Genomic DNA, 10,375 nt, shown 5'->3' with positions numbered 1-10,375 from the left:
TTAAAACTTTGAAAACACGGGAATGGGGTGCTAAAACGGCTGTGTTTTGACTTGGGGTACTTATACCAAAATCCAAGGCTTACTTTTCATCAGCCTTCTCATTTGTTTCATATTTCCAAAACCAGAGGAGAGAGTTCCCAGAACTCTCTCAAGTTCCCTCATCGGGGACGAAAGGGATAGTTCTGGACGGCGGCAACCACGGTGGAGACCCGTCGGCACTCGCCCAGAGAGAGGGAAAAACACTCAAAAGCTTCCTCTCTTCCTCCCCACTTCGAAACCCGAACCCTTTTAGCCAAAAATTAACCCTAAACTGCCATATCTAATATTTTACCTTCGAAAGAAACTGAGCATACGGCGGCCCTCGGGATTCCACAGCTTGGTGGCTCGGTGATTGGCTCACGGCTGGGAAGCTGAGGAGTTGAAGTCGGCGGCTGCCATTAGGGGATTAGGGTTAAAACCCTAATTTATTTTAGGGTTTGAAACCCTAATCTGATGGGTTGGTTCAGTCTGGGTTGTTAGGTTTAGCTAGTTGGGCTCCGGGAATGGACCTTCTGTAATCTGTGCTTTAGTGGCCTACAAAAATTGTAATATGTAATTAATAAACATAATAATAATAAATAATAATAATAATAATAATATAAATATATAAATAATAATAAAAAAGACCCGGACAAAAACGGGAGTCTACAATCATAAGTCAGTTAGTTTAACAAGATTTGGAGGTCCAAATTTTAATGTCGTAAATAAAATAAATTAAACAAAAAAGGAAAATAATAAATCAAAGTAAAAAATGAGTCTTCATTCTTTTTTCAGCGTGATCTATATACAATATGCAGAAATCCGGAATCGTACTGGTTTTCTGCCATGAAAACAATTCCCCAGAATTTGAAGAGGAGGCAACCAATTTACTTGTAAAAGCAGCAGTTTATCTGGCTTACTCCTACCCTTCATTTTCTCAAGTATTTGTATGTATCTGTTCGACACATATCCGATTATGATTATTGAGATCCGAATCTCCAATAGGAAACACTCATATCTGGAATTCACACTCGAATCCGAGTAACATAACCGCAACGGGGACCTTTTTCATGCAAGAGTTTCAGTAGTTACCATCAGTTATCTACCTCAGCTGCTACAAGTTAAATAATCTGAACCCGCCGGAGCCTCGTTCCTCTTCATAATCAGATGAACACAATTGCTTCCAACTGATTCTTCTGAACTTTCACATGGAAGGAGTTTTATCCTGTCAGCATGTTCAATCATCCAATCTGTGAATTACGGGGTTGCTGTCAGTTCTGCCATGGCATCCCGGGTGGATTCACGACTGAAATCTTCCCATTTTTTCGTGAATTTCTTCTGATTACGCGTCTTGTGAAAGGTCGAATAGTAATCTAGATCATTCGTACCACCTAAAACGTTAAAAAGAAACTAATCAGCTGATTATATTAACCCGAAGCAAAGAAAAAAAATAAAATGGTGCTCCAAGAAAAATGTGCTATTATGAACTATGAAATACCTTGAAAACCAGAAGTACCTCTTGCAGGAAATCTAGTCCATGCCAATGAAGTCGTCGGAGTATGTCTATTCCACACTGTTCTATCAGAATACATTCTCGGAGCCCTATTGAAATAATTGGCACGACTTTGGCTTATCATTCCCGGCCTCGACCGGTGCACCCAAGGACTCCTGTCCCAAGAATGTGGTTGGTGCCTACATAAGCCAAAATGCCAAATTCAAGGTTCAAATAAATCAAGGCTACGACTGGAAAGGAAGAATTAAAATCATTTGTTGAATTTAGCTTTCAATTAGACAAAGTTTAAGCTGCAATGGACATCGAACCAAAATCAGGGGTAGTCTTATTATGCGAGTTAGTGGAATGAATACATTTTGCAGAACAAAGACATTATCAAACATAGACTAACAGAATCACCTTTTCCGGCACACATAAATCGTAAAAATGAAAAGAATAAGGGAATTATGATCAACTTACGAACGACATTTCCTTCTTGTTGATGTAAGAAAAGAACAAATAGCAGAAGAAGAAGCCAATGCCACCAGTGCTAGCCAAGTATCAAGAGTGCTCTGAAGAGAGTAGAAAAGGGGTGCAAGATAGGAAAAATAAACATATCTTTTTTGAAAGAAAATCTTGAGGTTGCCAGCTATGATGCTCAGACTCCGTTTTTTTTCTATATCCATCCATGTTTGACATCCATGTCTGAAACATATTTCTTACAAAATACGGGATATCATCCTACAAGGATCCTGAAAATACATGGAAAAAATTAAACATATCCATGTCGGAGACATACTGATATCTGATACTCGCACCCGAGCTAGAGTAACATCGGTTGACAAGGTTTGATCCCTGATAATTAGAATTAAAATCTAGCACTCTACCAACGAGCCATATGGTTGTTGGCAAACCATATGTTTCTTTCTTTTAATGGGAACCCCGAAAAATAAAGAGGTATCGAGTAACATCCAGCAATTAATGTACATATAACAAATAGTATACTGATTTTGACATACTTAACAACAGCCCTCTCATGGGTTTCAGAAGCTACTGCCCGAATTTAAGGAAGCTTCAAATAAAGAGAAAACATGCTACATAACCTAGTCTGCATTCCAAGTAATACTCCACCGTTAGTAGTAGAAACATACCTGGAAAATACACGCAGATGCAATGATGCGCATGGCCCATTTTACAAACTCGGCAACACCAACATCTACAATTCCATCTTTCGAGATCACAGATTTTCTTACCATCCAGTACCCTAATGCAGCTCCTGAGAGGAAAATTCCAACCAATACAAATATGGCAACCTGTAACAAAAAATAAGCAAAATGAATTACTTGGTTCACTTTGAAATAACACTTCCTTTTAAGAGAAAAGGGTCACAACTACAAATAAGCCATTAGAGAATAAATCATATGCAAAAGTCATGGACGATTAAAGGAACCATATTAAATATCGTTTGCTGAAAATACGAACTCCAATGAAGGGAAAGGAGGGAGATCTCATGGACAGTTGTTAAGAACTTACCCGATTGTGCATATCTTCACTAAGCCCAAAATTGATAGAATTGAATTTACCAACCCAGACAATTGATGTAAAAGAAAAGATCCAGCTCCAAGCTGAAAAATTAATGGAACAGTGAGTATATTGGCTGGCAGCTCAAAGTAGATGAACACACTAACCTATAACAAATGAAAATAAAGACTCACCACTGGAACATATATGCTAAGATAGAAGATATTTGTCCTTCCTGTAGGCAATAATTTCATTCCCTGCTTGAAAGAGAAAATCCACACAGGTAAAAGCTGAATCTAAGTCGGTATTGGCATAAATTCAGTAAATCTTAAGGATACAAATAACTAGTAGATTCCCAAGTCATCCAGTCATCATATGTGAGCCGATGAACATCTAATGAGGCATCAAAAATCAGTTGACTTATGTTTGAGCACTAAGTAAGAAATCAAACAGGTTTTGGTTACAAAGTTGCATAGAACTGGAACTTCAATACAGATCCATGTTCTTCAAAATACATGGAAAACAATCACTATCTTCCAGCAGTCAACAGGATAAGGTACTTCAAATTTGTAAGATATATACAATAGCATTGAGATTTGGAACAAAAATGCGGAATCAAAAAGTAGGGCGATTTTAAAAGCAATGAAGGCAGAATGAATTTGTGGACGAACAAAAATACCTGAAAGAGAAGGATCAAAATGACAGAATAATACCAATAGCCATTGAACTGCTGTAATAAAAAGGAACCGACTTGCTGAATTGGTGCCAACAGAAACAAAACAAATCCTAAAGCTAGAAACACAAGCCGCCATCGCTTAATATCTACAAAAAAAGATAACAAATCAAGGTTGAAAATAAAGTTCAATTTCAATGAACTAACAATCACAAGCAAAAGAAATGCAAATAACGTATAATCATACCTTCTTCAACAGCAACCGTGATAGAGCCAGACACATCACCTATAAATTTTACATCTATAAATCTATCATCATAAGGCGACATGACAGCTTGCCATATACCATTTTCCACCGTCTTCCAATTTTCATTCTCACACTGGCATAATCCAAGTGAAGCATTCCTGCAAGATTTTCAATCACCAATGGTGACAACAAACTTCTGAAGTGATCTCATGCAGAACAAGTGTAGATTGAGAGCAAAACCTACCGATGAAAGCAAACTTGAATTTTGCTGTGTTTTCTTTCTGGTATTAAGACAGATGGAGTCAAAGTAACCCGAACAGAATTGACATAACTCCTAAGTTTCAATCTTGAGTGACCAGAAGCTCGAACTCGGTCACATAATATAACATCTTTTGAACTACGGACAGATGAATGCCCGTAAAGGGGAGTAGGGGGACATCCAATGAAGTTGTACTTCCCAAGTCAATGTCTGCAATTTTAAAACCTCTGAAAAAACCATGAAGAAGTATGGCTAGGGTGCAAAAGAAAACTAAAAGACATCCATCAAGTTACTGGCATAATCCCACTTCACCTCTGATTCACAAATGTCATAGTAATACTTTCTATGGACATAACTAAATGATACTTGATAGAGCTCGGTTTTAAAATTAAAGTGATCACAAATCATCAAGTCGTTATTTAATCTAAACATTTATTTAAACACTAAAAATTCCTCATAGCTATAAAGACCTCCAAGTACCTCTTGCATGGGACATCTCATCTTAATTTATATTTGAAAAAAAACTTTTAGCTGTATATCTAAAGAAACCTGTGGGAAACTGATGATCACTTATAAGAAATGAAAATAAGTCAATAACAAGATTTCTACTAAGAAAATGATACCGTAAAAATGGAAAACATACAAGGTTAGGCGTCATCTAGGATTTAGTCTTACTTTTTACCAGCATTTGAAGAACACGTTTTAAAGCTAATATATAACAGTTTGCATTTGACAAAACCACCCGACTTTATATTTTAAAGCATAAATTCTAGGTTCACTTCTCTCAAGAAGCCAAGCATATATTCTCATTGATCCGTACATTTTCTTCGGGAACAAATAAATTGAAGCCAAATCGATTCAGGGTTCTAAACCAAATCGAAGAACAACGAGAAGATCCCAAAACTGAATTGGCTAATCCCTTTTCTACTTTCCCTCAGAATGTAAGCAAATGGTACTAAGCGGATGAAAACACAGATTTCAAATCCTATGAGAAAAAAGAAAGAAATCATAAGAAAGTTGTACCTTAAATTGAGCGGTGTCTTGAGAAGCACATGATAAGAAGAAAATATAATATAAATATAAGAAGAGGATAAAAGAAGAGGAAGCCATTGTCGATAGCCCTCTTCCACCTCTCTCTCTCTCTCGCTGTGTGTAATTCGTTAAAATAAGAAAGAGAAATAACGAAGCTGTCAATTTACAATTAACGACGGCTACGATGTTTGTGGAAAACTGAAAGTTGCATTTTTATAATAAATTAATAAAGGGTAAAGTACAAAAATGATTCATTGACTATAAGATATTACTTTGTTGAGTCCCCTATTTATTAAAAATTAAAACTGGTCCTTGACTATAGGACATTTCTTTATCGAGTCTATCAACTATTAAAAGTTACAAAATGGTCATTTGATTATTCAAAATTTCTAACCTCATTTTTTCGTTAAAAAATTGACAGTCTAAGTTGAATGTTAACTTATGGTCATTTGATTATTGACTAGGATATGATAAACTATGATCCCAGAATCATTCAAGCTATATAGTCGTTTGAGATTCTAAGACTATATTTTATCATATCTCAGTTAGAATGTTAAAGTCTAGCTCAAACTTTCATCAATTTTTAACGGAAAAAGAAGAGTTTGTAACATATTAATAGTAAAGTGATTATTTTTGTAACTTTTAATAGTCAAGGGACTAAAAAAATAATATCATATAATTGAGTGATCATTCTGTAATTTTTAATATTTGAGGATTCAACAAAGTAACACTCTATAATCAGGAGTCATTTGTATATCTTACCCTAAATAAAATTATGATGTTAAATGTATGGTGTAATTTTTGTAAAGATAAAAAATTAATGCCATATTATAATATAATTAATTTAGATTCTACATAGACTTAATATAAAAATAATTGTCTAAGTTATACCTAAATTTGACTTTTGGAATTTTTCTTTAAAAATAGGTGCCTACATTTTCTCTGTTACATTTTTTATGCTCTTGAACCATATCCGCCATTAAACTTGGTCGTTATCTGGCATGTGTCATGCATATAAAATTTCAAAAAAATTATTTAAAAAACACTTAATATTTTAATTTTAAAAAACCCTAAATTTTGTTTCCTCCACCGTCGATCAGTCACTGTCAGTATGTGATCGTCACCATTGACACAATTAGAATCGTCTCCTCGTTGCGTTCAAAACCCAGTCCCCCGCCCATCGTGAAACTACGTTGATCGTGTGAAAAGTGTCGCTAAGGGTCTCCAGAATTCAAGATTTTCCTTTGTTGTTTTTGATGATTCTGACAGCTCCTGTTGTCTATGCGTTACACGACCATCGTACTCATTCTACTCCAAACAAATCTCAGTCGGTAGTGATCCTTTGTCATTGAAGGTGATGGGATTGGAGGGAGAGAAAGCATGGGACAGGGGGAAGGGACGTCGGGCTTAATTTTTTATATTTTTAAATAATATTTTTTATTTTAAAAAATAAAAAATATAAATGTGACACATATCACTTAAAGGGTTTCCCCCCTAATGATAAACATCTAAAAGTATAACGGAGAAAATGTTATACACCTATTCTTAACAAAAAATACTTTAGACACCAAAAATTTAATTTTAAGTATAATGTAACCACTTTTTTTATATATTAAGTTTTCCATATAAATTGGTCTCTCAAGTGTTTGGAAAACTGCCACACCAATGATAATTACATCAATAACAAAAATAAAATAAAAATAGTATCATGCATAGTTTAAATTAGGGAAAAAATTAAAAACATAACCAATTAAGAAAATAAGATATATTAAAGATTATATAGGAAAAAAACCTACCAGCTTTCTTCTCTTCCTCTCTTTTCTCTTTTTTTTACAACTTGGTTCTTTAATTTTATTTTACTACCGGCGACACTGGTTTTAAAGTTGGTTATCGTCTGCCAATTATATTTTTTCTTTATTTTTTTAATTTTTTTAATAATAATAGTTATGTCTTTGTGACATATTCTTTGCCTTTACGACATATTTATCTCTGTCTTTGTGACATGTTCTTTGCCTTTACGACACATTTATCTCTGCCTTTGTGGCATGTTTTTCTCTACCTTTTGGTAGCTTACAATTTTTTACTGTTGTTTACGGTTTTTTGCCGTTGTTCTTGTTTATATTTTTTATCAGGGTTGGATTTGACATCGTCACGACTGATTAATATGGTGTTTATTTGTTATCATGATGATCTTCCCTGTTTTGGACCCCCGGATTGATTTAGATACGCATTTTTGTTTGTGGATAGTTTTCACGTCGCTTGACTTTGATTTGTGGTTTGTCGGTGGTCTTTCAGTAGATTCATCCCCTTTTGTAGTTCGTTTACCGATGCAGTCAAATTTATTTGTATCTTTATTTTATTCGAGTTTTTTGTTAGGTTTTTAACATTTTCCTTCTTTAGTCCTTATGTGATCTAGGTGGTAGTTTTTATCTCAATGGTAATAGAAAAATGTCATAATTATGTTTTAGGTTTACGATTATGCTTGTAAATCTTCATTGTAATTTTGAATATTTTCTATTTTTAATAAACTAACTACTTTCTATAAAAAAAAATTATATAGGAAAATAGAGTTGTTTGAACAATAAAAGATGAAATTGTTGTGGAAATGACAAACTATAAAATCATCGTGTGTTGTAGATGATTTCTTTTAAAATTGATAATGATTTCATATAATACATGTCTTTTAATTGGGTGGACATTTGAGTAAATTTGAACATAATATATTGATTGATCGAGTGACATGTTTAACACAATAAATACTTTATTTAATTTAATGAAAAATTTGGAAAAATACATTTGAGAATATTTCTAGAATTGAAAAAATTTATGTAACGACTCAAATTTTCGAATTAACATTCGAATATTGTCATGAACCTTGAGAATTATTTTGGTTTGTGAGTTTGGGATCATTGGATTAATTTTAAATTTGATTTAGATATAGTAAACACTCATTTTCGTCTGGATTCTTTCATATAATATATGCTATATTCTATATTATTTTATATTGTATATTATAGTATTTATATAGTATATGCTATTATTATATAGTCTTTATATTATAGTATTATATATTATACTATTCTATTTATATATTATATAATATAATATTATATTATATTTATATATTATATATATTTATTATTTATATAATATAGTTATATTATTATATATATAATATATATAGTTATATATTATATATTAGTATTATATTATATATATATTATATTATTTTTATTTATTGTTTAATTGTTTTTAGGTCCAATAAAAAGTTCAGAAGTTCAAGTCCAATAGAGAGAGCCCAATCGGGTAAGCAGACCTAACCCAGCATGCCAACCAGGCGAGCCCAACAGTTCGAAGCCCAAAACCAACAAGCTAGGGTTTTGTGATTAGCAGGGGTGTTGCATCAATCAGAGCCGTTGGATTTGGCTCTTTGATCTAATGGCCAAGATGCATCAGATTAATATTCCAACGGCGCGTGAAGGCCACGCGCTAGCCAAGTCACCTATCAGTCGAGATTTTTGGCACGAGAAACCGTGAAAATTGCGAAAAAAAAATGGGGAGCGCGTTGTGGAACAAACAAAAGTCATGCCGAACAGGACTTCACCATCCCAAAAAACTCGGCAACAACCACTACCGGCGGAGTTATATAAACCCCGAGAATCATCGACGCAAAGAGGAAGAAAAATTGAAGAGAACAACAACCACAATAAGAAAAAACAAAGCGGTACCATTGGAATAACAAAAACCCACTAGAAATACGCAAAAAAAAAAAACCAAGCAACACACTACACAAAATCGAAATGCCCAAAGATATCGAGCAAAATCACCAAAAAAACAAAGGTATCAAGGTAGAGCATCAGTTTTGGTTCAAAAAAACAAGTTTGATGTGTAATTCATTTTGGTCACTGTTGTAAATTTTCCCTTGAATTTTGAATTGTTTCAATTTAATCCTTGTTATATATTTTTTTATTTTTGCAATTTACCCCCTAACTTTTATTTTTTCCTTACAACTTTTAATTAACATCAAATTATCCCTTTATTTTTTAAATTTTTCAATTAGTCCTTTTTATTTTTTAAATTTTCTTTTTATTTTATTTATTTATATTTATTATTTCATTTTATTTCATTTTACAGTTTAACATTAAGCTGATTTATTTTAGGTCAATTCTAAAATTCGTCAAAGGTAAGTAATTTGGATCGAACTTTTAAATTTAATTTTAACTTTTAATTTTCGCAATTAGACAACCAAGAAATCAATTGGTAACGAAAGGGAAGTACAAGGGTGCTAATCATTCATTGAATGTAATCGACTCTCGAAATAGATTAATTTTTGGTAAAACGAAGATCAGACAAATGTGATGTGATCCTGTCTAGCACCAACTTTCTACATTACATACTCACATCATTGAAGATCTATCAAGATCAATCTAAGGGAGTTCTTCCTTACTTTATATTATTACTCATTTATGCACTATATATTATTATGAGCATACATTTGCATCTTAAGATATGCTTGAATAATCATATGTTATCATTCACTTGCATACTATATGATTTCATGCATAACATATGTTTCCACATCTTTACTTAGCTTTATATTATGTTTACATATGTTTTAGATTCATTTATTATGTTTACATATCATTTACATATCATGGCAGCATGTATTTATTTATTTAATAGCTCATATCATGTTATTCTAGCTCATGTTATGTTTACATTAGCTCACTAGCTTTAAATCCATGTTTCTTTAGCTCATTTGCATGTATGCATCTCTTTTCTAGCTCATACATGTTTTCTTAAAGCTCATGAACGTCCTATGCCTTCTATCTAGCTTATATACATGTATCTTAGCTTCTAGATGATCATTCATAGCTCATATCAATCAAACACTTCACGAAAGTATGCATTTTACCTAATGAGCTTATACATTGCCTACATGATTTGTTTGTTGATTCATATAGGTGAAACACAAAGCAGGAATATTATGGTTGCTTGGTTAGATAAAAGGATAAGCATAGCAGCTCACACTAGCTCAGAACGTTATGGAAGATCATTTTATCATTTAAGGAGCTTCAACTTAGCTAGAGGAGCTAGCATGTAGTTGAACTTAGCTGGAGGAGAGCTTTGGAC

At 33.1% G+C, this 10,375-nt stretch overlaps 1 pseudogene; it reads right to left on the bottom strand.

The window, feature by feature from the left end:
- Positions 1-1,275: 1,275 nt before the first annotated feature.
- On the bottom strand, positions 1,276-4,706 carry LOC120163232 (annotated as a pseudogene).
- Between the last annotated feature and the right edge of the window lie 5,669 nt (positions 4,707-10,375).

This window comes from Hibiscus syriacus, unplaced genomic scaffold (genome assembly GCF_006381635.1).
Source record: "Hibiscus syriacus cultivar Baekdansim isolate YM2019G1 unplaced genomic scaffold, ASM638163v2 tig00111430_pilon, whole genome shotgun sequence".
Lineage (NCBI taxonomy): Eukaryota > Viridiplantae > Streptophyta > Magnoliopsida > Malvales > Malvaceae > Hibiscus > Hibiscus syriacus.
The sequence above is the reverse complement of the archived record's forward strand: the minus strand, read 5'-3'. Positions and strand labels throughout refer to the sequence as shown.